Raw genomic sequence first — 26891 nt, forward strand, 5'->3', positions numbered from 1 at the left:
TACATTCAGTCTTCCTACCCCACAACTAATCCATCCTTCTCCCTTCAGACTACCCACTAATATCCCAGTTTTAACAACTAACCAATCCACTTTTATTCTTCTACTTTGTACATACATTTACTCAGCATTTCTCTCGACTGTATTACAAATGTCTCTAAACAAACATCAGAAATTCTGTTGTTGGCTACATATAGTTGTAGTCTACATATTCATTAATCCAGTGCGCATCTATTTTTATTTTGTAGAACTACTGTATAATTTTTCTGTGTTCTGTACATCCCAGGCTGTGGATGAATTGAGTCCATGTTGGATAGCCCAGTCAACAACTGTAAAATAAAATAAATAGGCCCAACCCATCTGGCCCAGGTGAGCTACATTCTTTCACTTCTCCCAACACTTTATCTAACTGTTTTAGTACAGTATATTTTTTCTCTCTCCTTCTTTTCATCTCATGTTAGCTTATTTACCCTCCATTTCTTCGGGTCCCTATTAGATCGACGAAAACACTAAATATCGAATGGCTTAGAAATTGAAAATGCTGTTCTTAGGAATTGCTATTGTGAGATCGCAGTACAGTGAAGATCAGAAAATGTGCCCTTTCCTCACTGTAGTGTGATCTCAGAGTTGGTATATATAATTAGCGGGGGTTGTGGGGGGTGCAGTCCCCCACAATACCTCTTTCGAAGAACATCATTTTCGATTTCTAAGCCATTCGATAATTAATGTTTTCATCGATCTAATAGGGACCCATCTCTTCTGCTTCTTCTTTTCCCCTTTCTTGTATAACCTACTCATATAGTCCTTCACTATCCTCTTCTTTTTTCCCTTTCTTGTATAACCTACTCATATATTCCTTCACTGTCCTCTTTGTATTGTTTTACTCCTTTTCAGCTCTCCCTACCCCATTTATTAATGTTTCAGTTCTACTTTCCTCATTTAACACATTGACTATAGAAAGTGTCACTTCTTTCTCACCTTTCACAACAAATGTTTTGTCTATCATTTCCATTTCCTTTATCTTATTTATATTTGCCATGTGTATTTCTTTTTCCCACATGCAGTCTCATTCTTCTTTTTGTAATATCTACTCACCTTGAAACATCTTTATACTTCATCTTCTTTTTACCCCACATTCCATTTTCTACACCTAAGTGAATATCCTTATATTTGTTTTTATGTATACCCCACCACTTTGTTCATGTTTCAGAAGGTCTTTCACTCACATGTTCTGCCCATAACAATTTCCTTTCTTCTTCTATCTCCTTACTCCTGCCACTACCCGGTTAAATTTGTATTCATTTCCATCCTCTCACCATCTTTTAGTCTTTCCCTGTCTCAGCTGAAATTATCACTTAATCTATAAAATCATATTCTATCTTCCTCTTCTTATCTCACATAAAACCTCCAATATCAGTCAGTGTCTGTTTAAATTGTACCTCTGTTACAAGAATGCCTTTAAAGCAGGAAAGCTGCAGCACCAAGAAAGTATCAGTTTAGGACAAAAATGTGATATAAAGGAACTTGAGCAGGAGGGAGTGTATAAATATTTGAGAATTAATGAAGGATCGACAATGAAACATGAACAAATGCCAACAAAACTTAGTAAGAAATATTTTAGAAGACTAAACTTAATACTGACAACAGCCCTGACATCTAGGAACAAAGTCCAAGCTGTAAACCAATTTGCTCTTCCTGATTTAACTTACAGTTTTGGGGTGGTTGACTGGCCCCAAAAGGTATTGGATCAGTTGGATAGGAAAACAAGAAAAATGCTTCACATTTATCAAATGATTTATAAAAAGCTGTGTATACCAAGGTTATATATTCCCCATTCTGAAGGAGGTAAGGGCCTCCTCAAAACTGATTATACAGTGGATATAAAAAGTTTACACACCCCTGTTAAAATGCTAGGTTTTTGTGATATAAAAAATGAGACTACAATAAATCATTTCAAAACTTTTCCCACCTTTAATGTGACCTATAACTTGTACAATTCAATTAAAAAACAAACAAATCTGTTAGAGGAAAAATATAAAAATTAAAAAACGTACAATAAGCTGGTTGCATAAGTGTGCACACCATCCCTGAAGACATAGCTTTAGATTATGGAGTAGAATCCCCAAGGTCCCCCCTCCCCTGAAGATGTTAACTTTTGGGACATACTAGAACTGATGAAGCAGAGGGGAGGGATGGTCCACCAATGCACCCTCTTCATGTTCCTTGAAGCTTTTAGGTCTGGCTCATCAACATCCTAGGTGGTCTCACCTCTTGATGCATTAATAGAACTTGTTGACCAGAAGGCTTGAAAGGAACCTGATATGTTAGAGGCTGTACCTCAAAAACAGACAGAATCTTGGTCGCACCAAATGATAGGAAACATTGATCTAAAGGGCCTCCTGTAGATGCCATGGTGATAGCAGTAGAAGGAATTATCTGAGAAAAGTTCTTCCTTCCTTCTAAAAAAAAAAAAAAATTTTTTTTGTAACAACTGCTTTTTTAGTTCTTGTAAGTTTTAACTGCTATTACTTTTTTAAATGTATGTATGGATTTTCTATTCTTTTTGGGGTTTTTTTTTGGAGCTTTTCTCCCCGGGCCTCTACTGAAAATGGACATGTATCCAGCTAGACTAGCCTGGTCAACAAATGTAAAATAAAATAAAATAAACAGGTAGTCAAGAGCATTGGACAAACTGGGAAAATATATCTATGTGTCAGCAACCTTCACATTTTGAGTGCTGAACTACCTAGCACATCTGATGTGTTTTCAAAGAGACTTCATCAAGGAGCTTTCCAAGTCTCTTCGGTAGCTTCCCTTCAGATGTCAAAAAAAGTTGGCCGCTCAGATGTCTGCCTTGAAGTCTACATTAAATGTGGCCTTGTTACTTATGCAGCTGATGGCACATCAACAGCAATCGATACAGATATTACCATGCATTGCAATGTGTGGGTATAGCTATGTGATTTTGAAGAAGGCTTCAAGGTGACCTTTATCAGTGTCCTCTGTGACAGTTCCAAGCTGTGCGGATCTAAGTTAAAGGAAATTATTACCAGGAGAGAACAAGATAGTGAGACCTTGTCTGCTGTGGGAATCCATTTTTCTACTCTTCAAACAATTCTTTTGTAGGAATCAAGCAAGAGATAGGAAAATGTGGTTTAGAAAAAATCACAGGGTTTTCAGCAAGACAGTCCTGTCTGACACAGCGCCAGCAACTCTAACCCTGTGGGTTCTGTCCTTAAGCCAGTTTGCAACCCATCTTGTGACATATGGGTTTACATTTAAGCTGGTAAGTTTTTCTACAATACCCGAGTGGGGTATTGTGTCGAAAGCCTTTACAAGGTCAAGGTAGGCTGTATGGACTGCCTTTCCCTCATCAATGGCCTTGGTGACTGTTTCGAAGAAGTCGACCAAGTTCAAAAGGCATGATCTTCCCTTGACAAAGCCAAACTGGGTCGGGTCCAATGTCTGCAAGTCCCCTATATCTTTGTTTATGAGCTCCATTATGATCCTCTCCATAGCTTTGCAGACTAGACTTGTTAAGCTTATGGGGCGGTAATTACCAGGGTCCGTAGAGGCGCCGCCTTTGTGGAGTGTGACAACAGTTGCCGTACGCCACTCCTTGGGCACATATCCTGTGGTAAGGCTGAGATTAAACAGCTGCCTTATGTGCGGGTTTAATTCCTCAATTAGCTCGTGTAGCACACAGCCGGGGACACCATCCGGTCCCATTGATGCTGTGTTTTTAGCTTTAGAGAGAGCATTTGTATCTCCAAACACCATCATATTGGGTGACTTCAACTACCCGAATATAGACTGGGAACATTACTCAAGCCCTAACTTTCTAGCCCAACGGTTCCTGGAGTTCATAAATTCAAATGCCATGGAACAGCTAGTCACTGTTCCCACGAGAGGAGAAAATATACTAGATCTCATTGTCACAAACATGGGGACAAAATGCTCCACACCGGAAGTATATCCCTCATTGGTGAGATCTGATCATAAACTAATCTCACTGGAAATCCACATCCCGCCCCCACCCCAAACAAAAACCATACTGAAGAACATCTCTAAAGCAAACTTCACACTACTCAAGACTGGTGTGGTATCCTTCAAGGCCCCTGAGCCAGTGGAAACCACAACCCAAGCTGCGGAAGCCCTTACAAATGCCTTCTATGAACACCTCCAGGACTGCATGGATCAGGCAATCCCAAATAAAACCAAGACTCTTTCCACAAAGGGCAAACGTCCAGTCTGGTGGACCCCAGCCATTAACAAACTTTACAGTAAGAGGAGAAAGCTATTACATGATAGAACAAAATCCATAAAAGGGAAGTCACCCCTGATCATTATTAGTAAAAAATACAAGCACTCATAAAATCAACTAAGGCCAATTTTGAGAGAAATATTGCCATGGATTCAAAGGACAATCATAAGGCCTTTTTTCAGCTAAGTTAGGAACCTGGGTGGAAACTCCCAGATATGCTCAGAATTAGTCCAAAATGATACAAAAATCACTGAACCCACAGACATTGCCAACATACTGGCAGACAGGTTCAGTGCAAACTTCACCCCCCTCCCCCCCCCTAAAGGAGAGATAACTATCCCAGCCGAGTGTAGCCTCCCGGACATCTCAAATGCGCAGGTGAAAGCTGCTCTCTCTAAAGCTAAAAACACAGCATCAATGGGACCGGATGGTGTCCCCGGCTGTGTGCTACACGAGCTAATTGAGGAATTAAACCCGCACATAAGGCAGCTGTTTAATCTCAGCCTTACCACAGGATACGTGCCCAAGGAGTGGCGTACGGCAACTGTTGTCCCACTCCACAAAGGCGGCGCCTCTCCGTACCCTGGTAATTACCGCCCATAAGCTTAACAAGTCTAGTCTGCAAAGCTATGGAGAGGATCATAATGGAGCTCATAAACAAAGATATAGGGGACTTGCAGACATTGGACCCGACCCAGTTTGGCTTTGTCAAGGGAAGATCATGCCTTTTGAACTTGGTCGACTTCTTGAAACAGTCACCAAGGCCATTGATGAGGGAAAGGCAGTCCATACAGCCTACCTTGACCTTGCAAGGCTTCGACACAATACCCCACTCGGGTATTGTAGAAAAACTTACCAGCTTAAATGTAAACCCATATGTCACAAGATGGGTTGCAAACTGGCTTAAGGACAGAACCCACAGGGTTAGAGTTGCTGGCTGTGTCAGACTCCAAGCCGGTCACAAGTGGTGTCCCACAGGGCTCGGTCCTTGGCCCCTATTGTTTGGCATCTACTTCTCAGAAGTACAGGCCAACATAGGAGGACTTTGGCTGACAAAGTTTGCAGACGACTGCAAACTGGGCGCCATAGTGGAAAGTGCATCAGACACGGATATCCTTCAGAAGGGACTCACGGAAACAGATAGCTGGTGCCAGAGCCATGGCCTGAAGTTAAACGCCAAAAATGTATAGTCATACCCTTCGGGAAAAACAAGGTAACCCCAAGCTACCATATAGGTGGCAATCCACTAAGCACAGAAGAGGTTATCAGGGACCTGGGGACCCAGGTTGACAGTGGCCTTTCTTTTGACACTCACATTGCTAAAGTGGTTAGAAAGATCTTCTACATTGCCCACCTGATCATGAAGGGATTCACATCCAGATCTAGTGAGGTCATTGTTCTCCTGTACTCTTCACTTATCAGACCAATGATCGAGTACAATGCCCCATTCGGGATGTATCTCACCCGACATCTGCAGCAATTGGAGAGACCCCAAAAGTTCCTCACCAAAAGGATAAAGGGACTCCAAAATCTGTCATATGCTGCCAGATTGAAGAAACTCCAGCTCTATTCAGTCGCATACCGTCTGCTCAGAGGTGACATGTGCCTGACATACAAGGCCATGTCCAACCCGAATTAATGGACATGCTCCACCTCAAAAATCCAAATCCACCAAAACCACTAGAGCAAGCGACTTAAACCTTAGCACGGATATAAATAGGACGTGCTGGAGGGATAGATTTATCACTCAGAGACTCCCTATGCTGTGGAATAAAATCCCGGTCCATGTGAGGCAGAGCACCTCGCTGACTCTGTTCAAGAGAAATCTAGACCTGTGGATGGGAGATCGTAGGTTTACCCCGGGAATCATCTCTGTGTCACTGCTGGACAGAGGCACAACAAACTAATGGGCACAGTATTTTTTCATATAAGGGGTGGCGTAAGCCACACAAATTTGGGCTAGGCTTATAAATGCCTTAGGGCAGATAGCCTAGTATAAACCTATGAACCTATGAATTTGAATAGATGCTGCCCAAGAGGCAGAAGCAGACCACAGAACCACAGATATCCTTCTATTCTCATGTTGCAGTATTCATTACTGTAGGGAGGTTGTTGCCTGCAGCAACAGACATCTGGCGAGTATACCAAAGTCTTAGGAGCAGGGGTACATGTGACGTTTGATGTCATAGCTATAAACTAATGTTGGCTATAAAGGTGACGTCTGCATGTACCCACTTCAGAACATTTCTGCCACAGTGATCTTCGGACTTCTGATCACCAGCTTTGGAAAGCAGTTTGCTTGTTTGACAGCCGTCCGCTACAGATAAGTTCCCTTTGGGGGGGGGGGTTGTTATCTATTCCTTATCTTTTCAGATGTACATGTCAACTAGAAAGGGGAAGTGTGCTTGTGGAAGATAAATTCCAGACAAGGACACGCATGATTAGTGCTTGCTTTGTCTAGGGGAGGCCCATGACCATACGACTTGCGACATTTGTAAACCGTTTGTGCCTAAAACTCTTCGCAGCCATTTGGCTGCTCTCAAACTCCATCTAGAGAACCAGAGACTCCGGCATCTTGCATTAGGTATGGAGGGTGGGGTAGATACCTCCAATGATCCACCTAGGAAGAAGGTCAAAAATGTTAGGCCCAACGTCCATGCTGCAACTCAGGAGTCCGGTGAGACTCTCGAGGCAGATGTTAGCCCAGCGTCCCATTGGACGCCTGTTTCTTAGTTGGTATCGGGAACCATAATGGAAGCCGGCCCGATGAAAACACTAAGTATGTCCACGGAGGTTGATCAGCCATCAGTCCTTGATGGCAAGGGGGAACCACAGCTTGTGGCATCGGAGGGGCCTACTCCTGCTCTGCAATCCTCCCAGACGTTGGCTTCAAAAGCCACCCATCCTTCAACTCCCCTGAAGAGAAAACAAAAATTAAAACATACAGAACAGCAATCTGCCCCTGGACGGGAAGTTTTCACCCAAAATCTTTTCAGGGCATTCCAGGCCCTACAATCACAGGCACCTGCACCTGGTCCTACTCCTTTGCAGGCCTTAGAAGAGTCTAAGGAAGTATACTCCTCCTATGAAGACTCCCTTACTTATTGCTCTCAAATTGAATCCCCCAAGGACTTCATTACCCCTGAGGAAGAGGACTTTTCAGTCCTGAATTTCCAGGGGAAGAATTTTCTTTTGGAGATACCATCTATCTCATGAGAGAACACGTCAAGTGGCAGGCCTCAGATGTCTCAAAAACCAAAAAGAGGTATTTTGAATTACTTCAGATGGATCAACCATCACCATCTGCAGTCCCTGCCTTGCTTCCAGCCTTTAAAGATGTCTTTTTGGTTGCTTCACAGGCCCCTGATTCTCAAGCCCCAGCTTTTAAGCACCCAGACAGCTTCTATAAAGTTAGTCAGGCTACCCAGTTCCTGTTTAAGAACCCCTCTGCAGATCCTGCAGTCATAGCAGTCTCGGCTGACAAATCCTCCAGGCAACTGCCTTCTACCTCTTTATTCCCTTCTGACAAGGACAGCAAGTTTATGGATAGGCTAGGGAAGAAGGTCTATACTTCTTCCACTCTTTCCATCAGAGCCCCAAACTATCAAACCCACAAGGCCAGGTTTGTTGTAGACACCCTTTCTAAGGCTACAGCCTTCTTGCCTGATGTACCAGACTTGCCTGCTAAGGCCCAACTAAACTCCCTTCTCTCCACTGCCTCACAGGTGACAAGGCACTCCATTAAGTGCAGTTATGATGCAGTGACGGCCTCTTCTAAATTGGCAGCTTCAGGCTCTGTATTGTGAAAATATTCTTGGGTGAGGCTACAACCTCTCCCTATGGATGTACAAACCAAGTTGCTGGATGCACCACTAGATAATAAGGCCCTTTTCACTTAAGCATCTGCAGAACTCCTCAAATCCCTGCAAGAAAAAGGAAAGGAGTTGCAAAATTTAAAGCATTTACTGGTTTCACCTATCCCTAGGTACCATAGAAACTACCCTCAAAGGACTACTTTTGTGAGGAGACAGTCTTCACATTCTGCTCCACCACAGGCTAAAAGAGACAACTTAGGAAACATTCCACTCCTAGACCCCCTTCCTCCAGTAATAACACTCCCTTTTGGAGGCAGCCTGACCTTGACAGAGCCCCTGAACTGTGACTCAAACCCACTACCTCTCTCCACCCCCCTGCCCCTTCGCCTCACCCTCTCCTTACCCTCTTGGTGGAAGATCACCTCAGAGGCCTGGGTGATCTCCATAATTCAAAAAGGTTATTTTATGACTTGGTGGGCTCTACCCCACCCTTCCAGGGGATACCACAGCCCCACTCAAGTCAACTCCATCTTTTCCCCTCTATTATAGATCAACTTGAAGCCCAGGGCACCATCACACCAACTAAACAAGGGATTTTACTCAAGGATGTTTTTCGTCCCAAGAAAAGATGGTCCTTGGAGATCAATTTTAGATTTGTCCATATTCAACCTGTATCTCAAGGTTCCCACCTTCAGAATGCTACTGTTGCCCCTTATCCCCCACCAGGCCTTTATGGTATCCCTGGATCTGAAAGACGCCTACCTTCACATTCCGATTCACCCCTGCTACAGGAAATTCCTACATTTCTCAGTAGGTTCCTTGCATTTTTAATTTTCTGCATTACCTTTTGGGCTCCACAGCACCCAGGGTGTTCACAAAGTGGCTAGCACCAGTGATTGCCCAGTGCAGAACACAGGGCATTCAAATATACCCATATTTAGATGACCTGTTAATACTTCACCAGGACCTTGACACCCAGCAGCATCACCTACTCCCGGTGACCAGAACACTGGCAGACCTCAGGTTCACTGTGAACCACGATAAGTCTCACCTGACCCCTACAAAAGACCTAGTCTTTCTAAGGTGCAGGATAAGAACAGACAAGATGGCAGCCTTCATCCCCTGCCAGAAGGTAAAAGACCTTGCACTTTACCTTCAGAAGCTTCTCTCTCTTCAAACACTTTCAGCCAGAGAATTCCTGAGAGTCCTGGGACACATGACATCCTTGATACCAATGCTTCCTCTGGCAAGACTGCATATGAGGAAGATCCAGTGGATACTAAAGACTCGTTGGAATCAACATTCCCACCCTCTGGATATCTCCATCCCCTTACTACCATGCCTGAAAAAAGAGTTGGAGTGGTGGATTACAGCCATCAATCTTAACCAGAGCATGCCCTTGCAGTTACCTCTACCCTCACAGCAAATCTTCACAGATGCTTCAGACGTGGGTTAGGGAGCAGTTTTACAACACCAGCAAAAGCTAAGCAAAGTCCAGAGAGAGTGGTCTCTGATAAGGTAAAGGGATAACATCAACATCAAAGAGATGAGGGCCCTTTACTTAGCACTACAGGTCTTCCCACCAGCCCTCCTACCAGGCACCTTGAAAGTAATCACAGACAATATGACTGTCTTGTGGTACATAAACAAGCAGGGGGGAACAAGGTCTTACCCTCTTTGAAGCCTGCCCATACAGATTTGGTCTGTTGCCTCATCTCTGCAAATTCACCTTCAAGCAGTTTACATTCCTTCAGCAGAGTATGCTATGGCGGACACTCTCAGCAGAACTTCTGCACTCTCTCATGAATAGATGCTTCACAGAGAGGTGTTCCTAGATCTTATACACAAGTGAGGTATTCCTCAGGCAGACCTGTTTGCCTCCTCGCAGAACAGGCAGCTGCCTCTGCTTTGTAGGAGGGATCTACATCCCCAGGCCTGGAAAGTGGATGCCTTCTCTTTCTCTTGGGTGGGGATGTATCTTTATGCCCCCCCCCCCTCCATACTGATTCAGAAGGTCCTCCTGAAGATTTAAAGGGACAAACCAAAAATCCTGCTGGTGACTCCCTTCTGGCCAAGACAGCATTGGTTTCCCATTCTTCATCTACTAGCCAAGAGCAATCACCACAGGTTACCCCACCATCTAGACCTACTCACACAAGACAGGGGGTCCCTAATACACCCTCATGTGAGAAATCTCAGGCTCACTTTATGGGCAATAGGGTTCTGATCCCCTTCAGACACCTGTACTCAGAGGACATACTCAATGTCCTGCAGGAGGCCAGGAAACCCAGTACCAGGAGAAGTTATGTGTCAAAATGGTAATGATTCTCCAGGTGATGTCATAAGAAAAAACAGGACCCTGTACTCACCCCTGTACCCATGGTCCTTTCTTACTTGTGTGAGCGTCTACATTCAGGACTAACATACTCTTCTGTTAAGGTCCACTTGTCTGCCATTCTGCTTGTCTTCCTTTGATACCTCCTTTGGCATCTAGATGAGAGGTTAAGCTCTTTTTAAAAGGTGCCCTCCATATCAGACTCCACTGCAAACCAATATCTCCTACATGGGGGCCTGAAATTTGTCCTGGAAAAACTCACTTTACCTCCTTTTGAGCCAGCCCACTCTGCTTCATTGAAGCTATGTACATGGAAAACAGAACTGCTGGTGGCCCTCACATCCGCCAGGAAGGTATCTGAAATCCAAGCCCTGATGGCCATCCCTCTTTACCTCAACTTCCATAAGGAGAGGTTCTCCCTCAGGACTAACTCTTTCTTCATGCCTAAGGTGGTTAATGAGCTGTCTTGGAATCAGACCATTAACCTTCCTGTCTTCTTCCCTCAACCTCAAAATTCCTCTGAAAGAATTGTACATTCCCTAGATGTCCACAGACAACTCAGGTATTATCTGGACAAGACCAAACCCATTAGATTGTCTGACCAGCTATTTGTTTTCTTTAACTCAAGGGCCTTGGGGAAGGCAGTTTCTAAACAGACTATCTCTTCATGGATATCTAAGGTGATCTCTGCATGCTACTTCTTTCATGGAAAAACCCTACCTGAAAGCATGAGGGTTCATTCCACTAGGCCAGCTGCCTCCTCAGTTGCTTTCTTCAAGGAGGTAGACTACACATCTACCCTAGACACTGCTACCTGGTCATCAGTCCATACCTTTACCAAACATTACAAACAAAATTTGGCTTCTACAGCCAGAAGTGGTTTTGCTAGGTCCATTCTACATGGCCTAATAGACCAGGGACCTCATCCCTCCTCCCAGGCTCATACCTAAAGCTTTGGTACGCTCCCTACAGTAATGATTTTATTTATTATTTATTTATTTTACATTTGTTAACCGGGAGAGTCCGACTGGATACATGTCCATTTTCAGCGGAGGCCCGGGGAGAAAAGCTCCACGTATAAGCAAATAAGAATACACTATGTTGATATAATACAGTATGTTCACTTAAGTATTTTACACAAGAATAGGAGACATTTTAGAATATTTCTACTCATTGCTCAAGACATATAATGAAAAAAATATTCAAAAAAGAACACAAAAACTCATAGTATAACAGACTTTTTCCTTTTAGGTAGACCTTTCGGATAGTAGTAGCAGGAATTAAATAGGATAATAGGACTAGGGAAATTATATAGAAAAGAGGATAAGAGGGAAGACAGAAGAGAGAAGTGGTAGTGGTACCGTCATTGGTCCTAAAGGGAGGAGGAAAAATTCTTGTTTAGTTGAAGTCAGACTGGGCTTATACATTGGCATAGCCAGTGTATCTGAAGGTAGTGATTTAGTCTCTTTTTGAAGAGTTTTATGGAGGAAATGGTGGTGAGGCTGGATGGAAGGGAGTTCCAGATTTTTCCTATTGCATTGGCAAAGAGGGCATCACCCCCTGAGTTGTTGGATTTTACCATTTGAGCTAGTAGTTTGTTTGAGGAGCGTAAACTATTGAGATTGTTGTAAGGTTTGATTAAGTTTATCAGTGCAGGGGTTTTGTCAGATTGTTTAAGAATTTTAAATGCTACTATGAGTTGGCTCTGCTGTAGAAGGTTGGGGAATTCGATCCAACCCAGGCTTTGTAGGTTGATACAATGATGGGTTCTATAGGGTGTGCCAGTTGCAAATCTTACAATATGATTATAACAACATGTAAGTTTGTTTAATTCAGTAGTGTTAAGATTTGTGAAATTAGGGGAAGCATATAAGAGGGTGGAGAGGAGATGGGAGCGGGCAGTGGCTATTTTTGCTATTGGGGTAAGAAAGGATTTTATTCGATAGAGCGATCCAAGTTTTTTGTTAACGGTTTTAACAGTTTGATTAATATGGATATCAAATTTAAGTTTATTGTCAATGGTCACTCCCAGAAGTTTAGTGTGGGAGTCAGGGGAGATGATTGTCCCATTTTTGGATTGGATATGGAAGGGTGTGGGTATGATCTTGTGAGTGGGGTAGAAGATTAACAGTTTGGTTTTATTTGGATTTAGAATAAGTCGATGTCCTAGTAACCAATTTTCAACTGCTGTAAAGCATGATTGGGTTTTTGATAGTAAATTAACTGGGGATGAATCAGAACAGACTAACGTCGAATCGTCAGCATATTGAATGCATGTGGCATCTGGGATGGCTTTATAGAGGTCATTAATAAAAATAGTAAAGAGGAGAGGTCCCAGTATGGAACCTTGAGGAACTCCTATGGTATTAGATAGGAGGCTAGAGAGCCTGTTCTGCCAGAGTACAGCTTGCTGTCTATCTTGGAGATAGGCTTGAAACCAATCTAGGGTTATGTTGTCTAGATGGAGATTTTTTAGGGTATTGTGTAGTAGTTGATGGTTCACCATATCAAAGGCCTTTGATAGGTCCAAAAAGAGAGCTGACGATATTTTTTTGTTATTCCAGTTGAGATTAATTGTTTCAATAAACGAGAGGAGAGCAGTGGTTGTACTATGGTGTGGCCTAAAGCCATGTTGAGAACTGGAGAGTAGGTTGTTTTGGGTTAGATAGTAAAGGAGCTGTCGATGCACACATTTCTCCATGATTTTGGCCAAAGGTGACAATATGGCTATGGGCCTGTAATTTGATAGTTCCGTCGATGAGCCTCCTTTATGGAGTGGTATCACATAGGATATTTTCCATATTGAGGGAAGTTTGGCTTCAGTCAAGGTACGATTGATAAGAATAGAGATAGGGTAAGCTATGACATCAGCAGCTTTTTGTAGATATTCGGATGGGAGAAGGTCGGCAGAGAGAGTAGTTGGTTTAAGTTTCTTCAGTAGTGAGCAAATATAGGCAGTGGGGACAGGTTGAAATTTAAAGATAGGTATGGACATTTGGGGGATATCTGTTAACTAGGGGCAATTGGTAGATAGCTGATTGGCAAGGGATTGTATTGTGTCCGTGAAGAAGGAATTAAAGGAATTGGCTACTTCCTCTGGGCTCTTATCTGATAGTTTTCTGGGATAGGAGTTGAGCTTTTACCTGGGTGGAGTAGATTGTTTAAACTGGCCCAGAATTTTTGGGGATTGTTTTGGTGTTTGTTTTGTAGTTGGCAGTAGTAATTTTTTTTGTCTAGGGTTATTGTTTTTTTGGTCAGATTTCTTTGCTGTTGGAATTTAATGCGGTCGAGGGGGGACTTGGTAGTACGCCATGTATTCCAGGTTTTGTTTCTTAGTTTGATTAAGGATTTGGTCTCCTTTGTTAGCCAGGGTGTTATTTTTGTTTTAATTCTAATTTGTCTTTTTGGGGCATTATCCTCAAGTATAGTTAGAAATGTGTTATTAAAATGTAATACTGCCTCTTCTAGTGGGAGAAACTTAAGGGATGCCCAGTTATATGATTTGAGTTCTGTCTGGAATTTTATGAGGTCAAAATGTTGCCTGTTTCTAACAGATCTATACATGGGCTGATTCGAGTAGGTTATCTTGTTTTTCTTTAGGTAGGTGATGAGGTGATCACTGAGGTCATTTGGTAGGGTCCCTGATACATAGTTATGATTTTGACTGTTTATAAGGATCCAGTCTAGGATGCTCTCTTTTTGTTTGCTGTTACCTATCCTGGTTGAGGAAGTTATTGTCTGTTGGAATCCGTGGAGATTTATTGCTGTGGAATTTAACTCTGAGGAACAGAGATGCCAGTCTAGGTTTACATCTCCTAGGATAATGGTTTCTTGAGGATAGTTGTTTGATAGCCAGCTTAGAAGGTTCTCAATTGTTTCTGTGTTTTTCCCAGGGGGGATATAGGTAACTATTAGATTAATTTTTTTGTCCCTGTTTAGTTCTATTTTTAGTGCTAGTATTTCTGCATTAGAGATCTGGGGTGGCTGTATGGGGTTGATAGTGACATTTAGCGTGGCTTTGTAGAGCACAGCAATACCCCCACCCTTTTTGTTTAGTCAATCGGCTCTGTGTAAGTTGTAGCCAGGTGGCATGATCTCATTATCTTTGGTCCCTGGTTTTAGCCAGGTTTCAGTTAAGCACATTATTTCTGGGAGGTACAGTCCTATTAGGGCATGTAAGTTATGTATCTTTTTATTTAGACTTCTTATATTTAAGTGGTATATTTGGAGGGAGTTGGATGTGTTCCAGGAAGGAGGTGGGTTGTTTAAGCTTGGTAAGGACATGGGGCCTGGATTGGGGTGTATGTCCCCATCTATAGTTATATTCTTTCTTAGAAAGTCTAATATTCTCATAAGTTTAAGTAGAAGTTTATGTTCATGTTTGGATTTTGGGTGCTTTGATTTGACTCTATACAGGTGGTGATGTTTTGTCAGTGGGGATTGATTTGTTATATTGACAGGACCCTGTGTGTCATTTCTCAGCAGTGGAGAGATGGTAGTTTGGTATCTGGGGTAATGGTAGCCTGCATAAGGCTGGTCTTCATATTTAGTTAGTAGGTATAGTGCTGTACACAATGGTAAGGTAAGTATTATTATTATTTTTTTTAGCATAGTTCTGATTATAGAGGGAGTGGTAGATTTTTTTCCTATGGGGTAGTGGCGCTTTTGTGTGCAAGAGGATATCTAGAGGGTTGGATATAAGACAGTAGTAGGAGGAGTGGGTGGAGTCTTGGAAATGATTTTGTGTGGCTAGAGAGAGGAAGGGGTGTGGTGATATAGGTATAAATGTAGATGTACTGGGGGCGGGTGGGATATGGGGGCAGGGTGGGGCGCGGAGCGAGCCCGAGCGTAGCGAGGGCGAGCGGAGCGGGGTTTTTACCTAACACCAGACTAAGGCACCAGAGAAGAGGTAGGAAAATAATATAACTTATGTTATCAGTGAATATACAACACACTAAATTATTCTTATGTGTAAGTATTAGTTCTGGGAAAGTTAGAAAATTGTAGTTTTGAAGGGGTAGCTTACTGCCATGTACCAAACCCAGTACGCTAGTCTTAGGAATATTTGTTTAGACTATATTCAGTGTTTTGTTAAAAACAGTTGTATTAACCTTATAGTTCTGTTACAATTGTTGTCCTGCTGGTGGGTACAGCTTAACTGTGCCTGCCTTTTAGTACAGCGACAAATCTTGGGAGAGGGTCTTGATAATGTCTAGCGCCTTTGGGGCAGGGTGGTCAGTACCTAGAAAGGAGATACAACATATATATATAAAGCTAGGTTAGAAGTCTAGAATTTACTAATTCTTTGCTACTCCAAATTTGAAGTACTTAATTGAAGCTAGCATATGAGTTTAACAATCTGTTGTTCAAACAAGTAGTCGCTAATGAAAAACAGTGCAGGAACGTGGTATCAACCCTTGTTATATCATCATAGCTCTTATCCACAGTAATACTCCCTTATTGCGGGGTAAAACTGTCCATTTACAATGAAACAGCTCTATCTCCGTTCACAAATACACATAGCAGACGCTATCGAACAGTAAAATAACCAGGTAACAAGTATAACATTTAGCGGACGCCAAGTATAGCAGTAGTTTAACAAACAAACTAGTAAAATACGCCACACAAAGAGTCTTTTGCGCTCTGCATTAGAGCGTACATGTGCTATTGCACTTAGCTAACTATGGTAACTAATGAATACTGCAACATGAGAATAGAAGGACATAGAATACTTGTGTAAGAACTTACCATGACCTTAGATATCCTTCTCTTCCATGTTGCAGTATTCAGTCCCACCCTCCTACCCCCTCTTTACCTGTTTAGCCACCTGAAGGGACAGATTTCTCTCCATCTGCCGAACTTCAGAATCAGGCGTATGCCTCCATGAGGCACCCTTTGGCCTGGTATTACATGGGGGTCTGAAAAGCTGCCACCTTCCTCTTTATTGCTTCCAGGGGTACTAATGTATGTGGCAGTCCATTCTGAAGTGGGTACATGCAGATGTCACCTTTATAGCCAACGTTAGTTTATGGCTCTGACATCAAACGTCGCATGTACCCCTGCTCCTAAGACTTTGGTATACTGGCCAGATGTCTGGTGCTGCAGGCAGCAACCTCCCTACAGTAATGAATATTGCAACATGGAAGAGAAGGACATCTAAGGTTATGGTAAGTTCTTACACAACTATTCTTTTCCATGGCCCCTTCACTGAGAAATCTTACCAGTGTCTCTGAACAGTGGCCCAACTGCTGCACTCAGGAGGTAGTCAGGGATACCTAATCTTACACCCTTTAGCCTGGCAAACTGTAATGTCCAATTCACGGGTGTTAAGGATAAACACCTGAGGCTGTACCATAACCTTTTTTTATCTCCCAAAGAAAAGATTAAAGATTGCTAATACTCCACCCAATTAGTTGGAATCTGCAGCAACAGAAGTGTCAAAGTCACTAGACAAAAGAGTCATCCAGCCGGTCCCTCCATCCAAATCCAGAGTCTTTTCCAAGTTATTTTTAGTTCCAAAGAAGACAGGGGAGCTGAGACCAATATTGCATCTCAGCCACTTAAATCAATATGTCAAACAGACTAAGTTCTAGATAGTCATGGTACAGTACATACTACCTGTGTTGAGGAAGGGCAATTGAATGTGCTGTATCAGTCTCCATGACACCTCCTATAATATCAAGATCCAAAGGCACTTCAGGAGGTTTCTCCATTTCTAGCAGCCAATTACTACCATTTCAGAGCACTGCCATTAACTCTCACCACAGCCCTCCAAGTGTTTACCAAGATTATAGCAGTGGTAGCAGCTCATCTCTGACTGCAGGCTAGACAAGTATTCCCATACTTAGATGATTGGCTCCTTACTGCTACCTCCAAGGACATATTTTTGCAACACTAGACATTTCTTCTCCGCCTTACAAACCAGATGGGAATAATAGAATTTACAAAATGCCAGATAGATACAGTTCAAAAAAATACAAAACTCCCTGTTGCAAGAGTCCAATAATTAAGACTCGTAGCTTCTCAAGTGATCCAAAATCCACATCCAAAGCAAGACTGATTTTTTGTCTTTTAGGGTTGATGGTCTCTACTATTACTTTGGTCCCATTAGTAAGATACCATATGAGAGCCCTGCAGTAGACATTGGCCGTAAAATGGTCTAAGAAATTTTACTCCCTTCACACTAATGTCTGTCTTGCTTAAGTATGCAGGAACCAAATAAGTTGTTGGATTACATCTCCTTCAGTAGTATAGGGCAGACCTATTCCCAGGGCCAGGATCACCATGGATGCCTCCTGTGAAGACTGGTAGAGAATGGTGAAGGCGGCCAGCCTAGCCAAATGGAATTGTGCAGATAATTCTATCATTTGTAAATATGAATGTTGAACTTAAAACAATGTGGCAACATTGCCATCTGCTGTGAAGAAAGCTAAGTCAAGCATTTCTTGTTGGTCCTTTGAAATTAAAATAGCTTTGTGTCTGTTCCTTTGAAGTTGAAATTTGGAGTCAATGAGTCTGGAGTAAGCATCCTGCCTATTGTTTTAACTTAAGGAATAATTACTAGAATTTACATGTGGAATGTCCTTTATTGCTCTAAGTGTAAAATAATGTAAATGCAGTTTATGTGTAGCCTGGAAACACCAGGAAGGTGTAAAAGATGATGTAATGTTTAGCAGAACTGCAGTTTCAATTTAAACAGTGAGAACCAGAGATTATTAAGCATTTTTGTCTGACTATCCAACTTGGCACTCTGCCTGTTGCTCTGTGTGAGTAAGTTATTTTAGAAGTGTGTTTTCTTTTAGAAATAGCTAGAAAATTAGAAAGATTAGTTTGTGTTTTTCTGTGATGTCAGAACTGTACTACTGATTTATTTTAAGTATTTCTGTGTGATCTCTGAACTTTTGACTAACACTGTATAGTAGAAAGTATTGTCTTGTGATTTTAATTATTTATTATTAAATATTTTAAAACCTTTTAACTGTGGCTGGTTTGTGTAGAGATAATTTAAGCTCTTTAGAGTACTTGTATTCCTTTGGTAAAACTGTACATAGCCACTCTAATAAGCCTTGACTGTAGTCACACTTACCAATTGGATAATAATATTGCACAGTAATAATTGGACTCCCTTTTAAGGGCCTTTGAGTAGCTGATAATTATTAGTGGGTGCTGGCAGCTGGTACTACTGTATAGTCTGGGGAAAAAGGGACACAGCTGGAAAACCTGTGCCAGCCTTCCCCAGAAGTGTCTGTGTGGTTGTGTAAACTCTTATCTCAAAGTGTGTGTGTGTGTGTGTGTGTGTGTGTGTGTGTGTGTGTGCGTGCATGTGCGTGTGCGTGCGTGTGCATGTGCGTGTGTGTGTGCATGTGTGTGTGTGTGTGTGTGTCAGCTACTTGGGCAGGGACACGAAGCACTGATTGGACGGAGAGGGTGCTGGAGATTTTAGCTTGCCCACTAGGCTGAGATCTGGACCCTATAGCTGTGCCAGTGGGGAGTCTTATTGAGGACCTGGGGAGCAAGGGAGCATCCATCCCCGGAACTGACTGTGACCTCTGTGTGCTCTTAAGGGAAATTGCACTTTACTGTGTGTATTTGTTATCCTTTCCTCTCATATGAGATGCCCTCTCTGGTGTTAGTGGTGAGGATTGAAGCTCCCTGATTGCTGGGCCAAGGCACGGATGTCATACCTCCCTTTGGGGGGGGGGGGGTATTTTGAAGGGAAGACGTTCCAAGAGTCATGGTCAACAGTGGAAGCCAGACTTGCATGATAACTATAAGAATCAATCAGAGGAGGTTAGAAAGGATTGGGAAGAGAGATTGGATAAGCAGTTCACAAAGAAACAATGGGAAGATATATATATATATATATATGTATATATATATATATATATATATATATATATATATATATGTCTCCCAAATATGCAAAAAAATCTAGAAGATTTAGGAAATGTTTGCTTGGAAATGTTTACATAGATATTTTTATAACCCAAGTAGACTCCAGGGAATTTTTCTTCAGGTAGACAGCAAATGTTGGAGGTGTGATGGTGAAGAAAGAGGTACTTGGGAACATATTTTCTGGGAGTATGGTGGGTTAGCAGACTTTAAGGATTCCCTGCAGGATGCACTGTCGGAGATGCTGGGTGGGCAGATTGGTGTGATGAGGGAGATGATTTTTCTGTGCTATGATACAGAATCAGAATTGCCTAGACATGGTAAGTCCTTACTGTGTCTAATTATGGTTGCTGCCAAAAAGCAGTTACTAGAAAATGGAAATCAAAATCTAAACCAACTACACTGGAAGTAGTGAATATAGTAACAGAGGTAAAACAACTGGAATTGAGATCTTTAGAAAAGAGTAGGAGCAAACTACACAGGAAAAAATTGGAGTTGTGGGAACAATACATACAGGGGAGGAGTGAGGCCTAAAAGACAGCAGGACTTAAATGAGCTATGTAATTCTGAGTGAGAAAGACTGGGTAGATTATAAGTGATGTATAATGTTTGCAACTGGGAGTGTGTCAGTATGGTTTGTGATCAAAAATGCTTGCAACTAGGGTTGTGTCTGTGTGGTTCTTTTTCATTTATATAAATATAAGATTACTTATGTTGTAAGTGATGGTTTAATAGAGATGTCTCTTGTTTAAAAAGGGGGCAAGAACTGAATAATTTATGTAATGTTGATTAGGTTATATGATATACAGTATAGCAATATATGTGAAGTGGAATGTCTGTTAATGTTAATTTAATACAGTTTGATTACTTTTGTATAAATGTAAATTTGCCTATGTCACAAGTGATAATTCAGTAAAGATGTTTAAAAAAAACAGTGGAGGCCAAACGTCATCTTGGACATGAGAGCAGTCCTCCTAGAGTTGTAAGCTTTTCATGACCTCTTATCCAGGGGTTTGATTCCCATCTGCACAGTCAGTATGGTGGGGACTTCCAAGATGGCTGCACACTGATTAACACCTTAATTTCAGCTCTCCCAGTGTGAAAACAAAAACTCAGAAAAGAGCTTTGTCTTTTTGGGTAAATTTCGGTAACTGGGCAATAAGTGCACTGCCTGGATGACAGCAAAAAAAAGAAATTCAGAGAACCTGAAAGAAAATAAATCACAAACGTTGAGGAGAAAACACAGTCTGGGAAGAATCATGCAGATGTTCAGCAAAAAAAGCAGTTCAAGCTCCAACTATGGTGCAAGATATGACTTTCAGTCAGAAAAAATAAGTCAGATGTGCTCAGAGCCGATTAAAATAAATGAAATGCTGAAGGAGTATATCAACTCAAATAACAAAAGGCTGGAAAAAAATGGAAGAGCTTTGAACAGATATTCAAATGATCTGATAAACCTGCAAAAATCAGTGGTTGAAGTAAAGAAAAGGCTGGATGAATATGAGACTGCTTAAGAAGAGATGTTTCAAAAATGGTAGAATTACAGGACAGAGTATATAGGGAAAACCTGAGATTTTCTGCTGTACCATTGAAACTGAAAGGAACAGACTGTATTAATTTTATGAATGCACAAATAAGCAACTGGACTGGTATTCCACAGCAGGAGTTGTTAATTGAAAGGGCACATTATATGTTCCAAACCTGGCCATAAGAAAGCAGCCCGACCTTTAATAGTAAAGATGCTTTGACAAAACTGTTGCACAAGGAGAAAGTACTAAAAGTGGGAGACAGTATAGTTTTTGTGGAAATGATTACTCACTGTATACCAGGCAGAAGAGCAGTAAATTTATTCCGTCAATCAGGGAATGTTGAGAAGCAGGTACGAGATTCAAGCTGCTGTATCCAGCTATTTTCAGAATATTTTTTCCTGGAGGGTAAAAATCATTCTTTGATGCAGAACATGTTAAGGAGGAAATACAAAGGTTTGTCCAACAAAAGTGAGCTATCAAACAGAAGCGAATTCTGCTTCTTACTCTTCTGATAATAAAGCCCAAAGAATGACTATGTCAGTGAAACCTTTTCCAATGTTCCAAAGGAAAATGCTTGAGAGACAGAAAAAAGCTCAAGAGTTGGCTAGAAGAACCAGGAGTACATTGGAAATATACCAGCAACTGGATTTGGGAAATGGAGATCAACAGGAAGAAAACAACCAACTCGGAAAATGATGAATAAATGTTAGATTACAAAGCATTAATTACATTTGTGAAGTATGACAGAACAAAACCTGGAAATGTTGGATTTTGTTAAAATTGTAGCAAACTCCAAAGCATATGCCCTACTTCATGTCATTAATGTTTGGAAGAGCATTTAGGAGAGGGGAAAGGAAAGAAAGAATTAACTGTAAGTAAAACAACATTTTGTTCTTAACAGTATTTTTATAATACATGACATATAATGCATACTATAAAGTAAAGCTTTTCCAGTTATTTCTGTGTGTAATAGGAATGCTAAAGTATGCTAATGCCCCCCCCCCACCTTTTTTCTTTTTTCTTTCTTCTCTTCATCTTGTTTAGTTTTAAACAAAAATGTAGGCACTGCAATGTAAAAAGAGAAGTAAGTCTGGACAAAAGAGCATGATAGAAGAAAACTTGAAATACTTTTTTTATTTTTGTACAGGGGAATGACTGGATTAAGGCCCTTGTCTTGATTTAATAGTATGTTTTAGAGAGAACCAAATAAATAAAAGAACACTGAATATAATGAATACTAAATAGTGCTTCCCTTTAGCACATAAATGTTTATAGTGCAGTATGCGTAGTGGAACACAACTGTGTATCACAACTGTGTATCTGGTTGTCATGTTTCTATGAAGACAATCTGATAAGGGGGCAATAAAAACAGAATACTTCCTTCGTTCAGTGGCTAGAACATAATGTTTTCTGAAAGCATTCATGTTGTTTTCTTCATCTGGGAGGGGAATAAAGATAAGACAAAAACAGACAGCTCCTAGTGGCGGTAGAAGCACAGGCTGTATCACGTGTCTTACCATGAATAGCCATCATGGCAGATTGATTCAGCCTGTAAATGTGGCTGCCACTGTGGGATAATTGTTCCTCTTAGGAGGGTTAAACTTAATTATTTGAAGTTGTACATAGTTTTGTGTGTTACTATTAAGTTAATAGGTTTTGAGGATGATCTGGAAATATGTTTTTTGAGCGTTTTCATAAAAAACAAGGAGTTTTGTAAGATGTGACATAGGTTCAAATGTATGTGTAAAAGATCAATCTGATAATTAGTGCATGCATGTAAGACAAAAGCTGAAACTAGACATTTTAAAAAAGCTATTATACGTAACAGCTGGAAATTATAACTTCTTATCATAATGACACTTTCATTTTATGTTTAAATGTGAATGGCCTCACAGATATATATATATATATATATATATATATATATATATATATATATATATATATATACATATATATATATATAAAAAGAAAGATTAGTGAACAATGTTAAAAATGCTGAGTGCAAATAATTATGCTACAGGAGACACATTTTGAAAGAACTGAGCATGTGAATTTGAAAAGTATTGCAGAATAGGTGGAATCTCACAGAACAAGAAGAGGTACAATTGCAGAGTGCTAAAGTGAAAATAAAGGACTACCTCAGCAGTATGCATGAGTTTAAAAAGATTGACATTAAGCAACTGTTTTTTGATAATAACTCCAGAGCTCAAAAACTTTTAACTCAATGGCTCAGGCAACTAAAGGTAGAAAGAGTTTTTGCCGAGCTTAGGGAGCCTATAACAAGGAAAATAACCAGAGATCCTGTAGAGGTATTAGAAATATTTTAGACATTTTATGAAAATCTGTATAAAGCAGATAAATGTGGAAATCAAGAAAAAGTACAAATGGAAATGTTTATGGAAGAATTAAATATGCCAAGATCAGAATTAGATGAGGCTCAGTTTACTAACAGTTAGGATAGAAGGAGATGAGATATAAATTTTCATGTATAACTAATATGCAGGAAAGTCCCCAAAAATAAATGGTATTGCTGTGGAAGTTTGGAAGCTAGGAGGGAAGAAAGTGACAAAGATCTGGAAGGTTTTGTTTAACAGTATTTTAAAAGGAGGAGAAGTAACAACATCCTGGAAGAAAGCGGTGGTGGCTGTAATACCTAAAGATTCTAAAGACCCATCAGAAACAGTTTCATATAGGCCCATTTCAATTCTGAACCATGATTATGAAGGGTTTATGTGTATAATGGCTAAAAGAATGCTTAGGTGATGCCAAATTGATAGACATGCATCAATGTGGTTTTGTAGAGGGGAGGCAAACATTTGACATTGCTAATAGAACAGTGATGATCCAGAGCAGTGGTCTCCAACCAACGGGCTGTGGATCGGTACTGGGCTGTGGATCATTTGGTACTGGGCCACACAGAAACTTTTAGGCAAGGAGTGAAACAAAAAAGTGAATGTGTGTATGTATGTATGTATGTGTGTGAGTATGTTTATGCTTCTTTCTGTGTGTGTTAGTGAATGTATGCATGAAAGCAGAATGTATGTATGTGCGAAAGCAGAAAAGACTGTGTATGTGTGTATGACAGAGTAAACAGTGAGATCGATCGAGCCATTATTTTACACTCGCTAAGCAGAACTTTTGCTGTTTAGTGCATGTAAAACAGACATAAATGAAACAGAAAAAAGTGTGTGTGTGTGTGTGTGTGTGTGTGTGTGTGTGTGTGTGTGTGTGTGTATTTAGGCATGAGAGACACAGAGAGAGAGAGCGAAGATTAAGAACGCTCCTTGGCAGCAGCAATTATTAAGAGGTTTGCATACCCCTTGACCATACCTCTTAACCTAAACAAACCAAAATAATACACAAACTGTTAAACAACAAACAACAAACAAATCACATAGCGGCCAATGGATATAGAACGACTCCTTTGTTTAAATACTGTTAAGCGCTTTTCATTTGTCTGAAATAGCAAACTTCATCAGTCTGATGAAGTTTGCTATTTGAGACAAATGAAAAGCGCTTAACAGTATTTAAATAAAGGAGTCGTTCCATACCTCTTAACCACTTGCACAATAAATCTGGACAGAGCCGCAGATAATAGGGACAGATTTTAAGCATTGCTCTTATAAACTTAGAAAGTTGCTACATTCAGAAAAAGATGTCCATTAGGCTTGCTACCTCTCGACCATACCTCTCAAACTCTCACACAATAAATTTGGACAGAGCCGCAAATTATAGAGACAGATTTTAAATATTGATTTTATAAACTTAGATGGTTGCTAGATTTAGAATAAGGTTTCCATTAGGTTTGTGTACCTCTCGACCATACCTCTCAACCTCGCACACACTAAATCTGGACAGAGCCACAAATAATAGGGATAGATTTTAAATACTGCTCTTATAAACTTAGAAAGTTGCTAGATTCAGAGAAAGGTTTCCATTAGGTTTGTGTACCTTTCAACCATACCTCTCAGCCTGTCACACAGTAAATCTGGACAGAGCCATAAATACTAGGGACAGATGGTAAATATTGCTCTTTTAAACTTAGAAAGTTGTTATAATAAGCCCTGAAAACCCTGCTTCCATTTCCAATATCCTATCTTTGTGAAGCAAGGCTTTCTGCAATACAGCAACCAAAACAAAATTACAGAGTAGACTGAACATAAGGAAAACCCTTGGTGTCATTGTCTCCACTCATCCCTAGATGGGACTGTAGCATTGCAGGGAAGCAAGCTCAGGGCTCCCATTGATTCTGTGTATGGTGAGCTGTATTTATTATGCACTTTATTTATGCTTTATTTGTATACTCATGCAATGGCCGGTCTGTAGAAAATTGTCTTACATGAAACTGGTCCTTGGTGCAAAAAAGGTTGGAGACCGCTGATCCAGACAGCAGCAGAATGTAAGAAGATGCCAATGTTGTTGTTGGGTTTTGATGCAGAGAAGGCATTTGACAGAGTAAGCTGGGATTTTATGAGTAATGCAATGGAAGCATTTGCATTCCCTGATAAAATTGTAAGGTTGATTAGGAGGGACCAGAGGTGAAAATTAAAATCGGGAGTTCCTCTCTCATAAGTTGTGTTTGAGAAGAGGAACCAGGCAGAAGTGTTCTCTTTCCTCTTTGTTATTTGTGTTATATTTAGAAGCATTGGCAAAGAAAATAAGAGACTCAGAAATTCAAGGATACAATTGATGTGGTAGTCAAGAAACATTGGCTTTATTTGCAGATGATATTAAAAACAGAAAAGGACATTTCAGCGTTGTGGAACATTCTAAGACAGTTTCAAGTCTTTTCGGGATACAAAATGAATGAAGATAAAACAAACACAATAGCTGTAAACTGTGTACCCACACATGACATGGTTCAGCAGTAACCATATTTATGGGGACATGATAAAATAAAGTACTTAGGAGTATTGGTTAAAAAGAATTATATTATTCCAGCTAAGAGTATGTAGGAATAAACTAAAGAAAATACAATACTAAAACTGAGAAATTGGAAGCTCTGTTTTATGGTTATGGATAGCAATATACAAGCAGTGAAAATGTTTTTAGTCCCTTTAGTTTTATACATAGGTCAGGCATATTTTTAACAACCAGTGGAGAATTTGTGAATTGCAATTAATAAAGAGTTGAAGGATTTTATCATGGAGGGGAAGAGAGCAAGAGTCAACTGGGATAAGTTGATCCTTCCAGTAGAACAAGGTAGTTTGGGATTACATGATTTGAAGAGGTATTTTAGTGCTATACAGTTAAGGCTGCTATAGGTTCATAGGTTCATAGGTTCATACTAGGCTATCTGCCCTAGGGCATTTATAAGCCTAACCAGAGTGTGTTTGGCTTTCGCCACCCATTTTAAATGAATTTTGTTATGCCCTTTTTCGAGGTTAGTATACTGTGCCTCTGTCTAACAGTGACACAGAAGTGATACCCGGGGTAAACCTACTATCTCCCATCCACTCATCAAGATTCCTCTTGAAGAGAGTCAATGAGGGACTCTGCCTAACCTGGACTGGGATTTTATTCCAGAGTGAAGGGAGCCTCTGGGTTATGAATCTGTCCCTCCAGCATGTCCTATTTATTTCAGTGCTGAGGTTCAAGTCTCTCGAGCGCGTAGTACGATGGGATTTGGATTTTCTGAGGTGCAGCATGTCCATTAATTCCGGGTTGGACATGGCTTTATACGTCAGGCACAGATCGCCTCTGAGCAGGCGGTATGCCGCTGAGTAGAGCTGGAGTTTCTTTAACCGGGCAGCATATGGCATCTGTTTGAGCCCTTTGATCCTCTTGGTGAGGTACTTTTGGGGTCTTTCCAGTTGCTGCAGGTGTCTGGTAAGGTACATCCCAAAAGGGGCATTGTACTCTATTATGGGCCTGATGAGGGATGAGTAAAGAGGCACGATGACCTCCCCTGATCTAGATGTGAATCCCTTCATGATTAGGTGGGCTATATAAAATGTTTTTCTAACCACTTTGGCCACGTGGTTGTCAAATGAGAGATTGCTATCAACTTGGGTCCCCAGGTCCCTAATTACTTCTTCCGTACTTAATGGATTACC

The 26891-nt window shown here is 40.9% G+C and overlaps 1 protein-coding gene across 1 annotated transcript in view; it reads left to right on the top strand.

Moving 5' to 3' along the window:
• TET1 (tet methylcytosine dioxygenase 1) overlaps positions 1–26891 on the top strand; it is a 1437723-nt gene that overhangs the window by 1075282 nt on the left and 335550 nt on the right. The window lies entirely within an intron of this gene.

The sequence above is a fragment of the Protopterus annectens genome, chromosome 14.part0 (genome assembly GCF_019279795.1).
Source record: "Protopterus annectens isolate FY-2018-M chromosome 14.part0, PAN1.0, whole genome shotgun sequence".
In the NCBI taxonomy this organism is placed as follows: Eukaryota; Metazoa; Chordata; order Ceratodontiformes; family Protopteridae; genus Protopterus; species Protopterus annectens.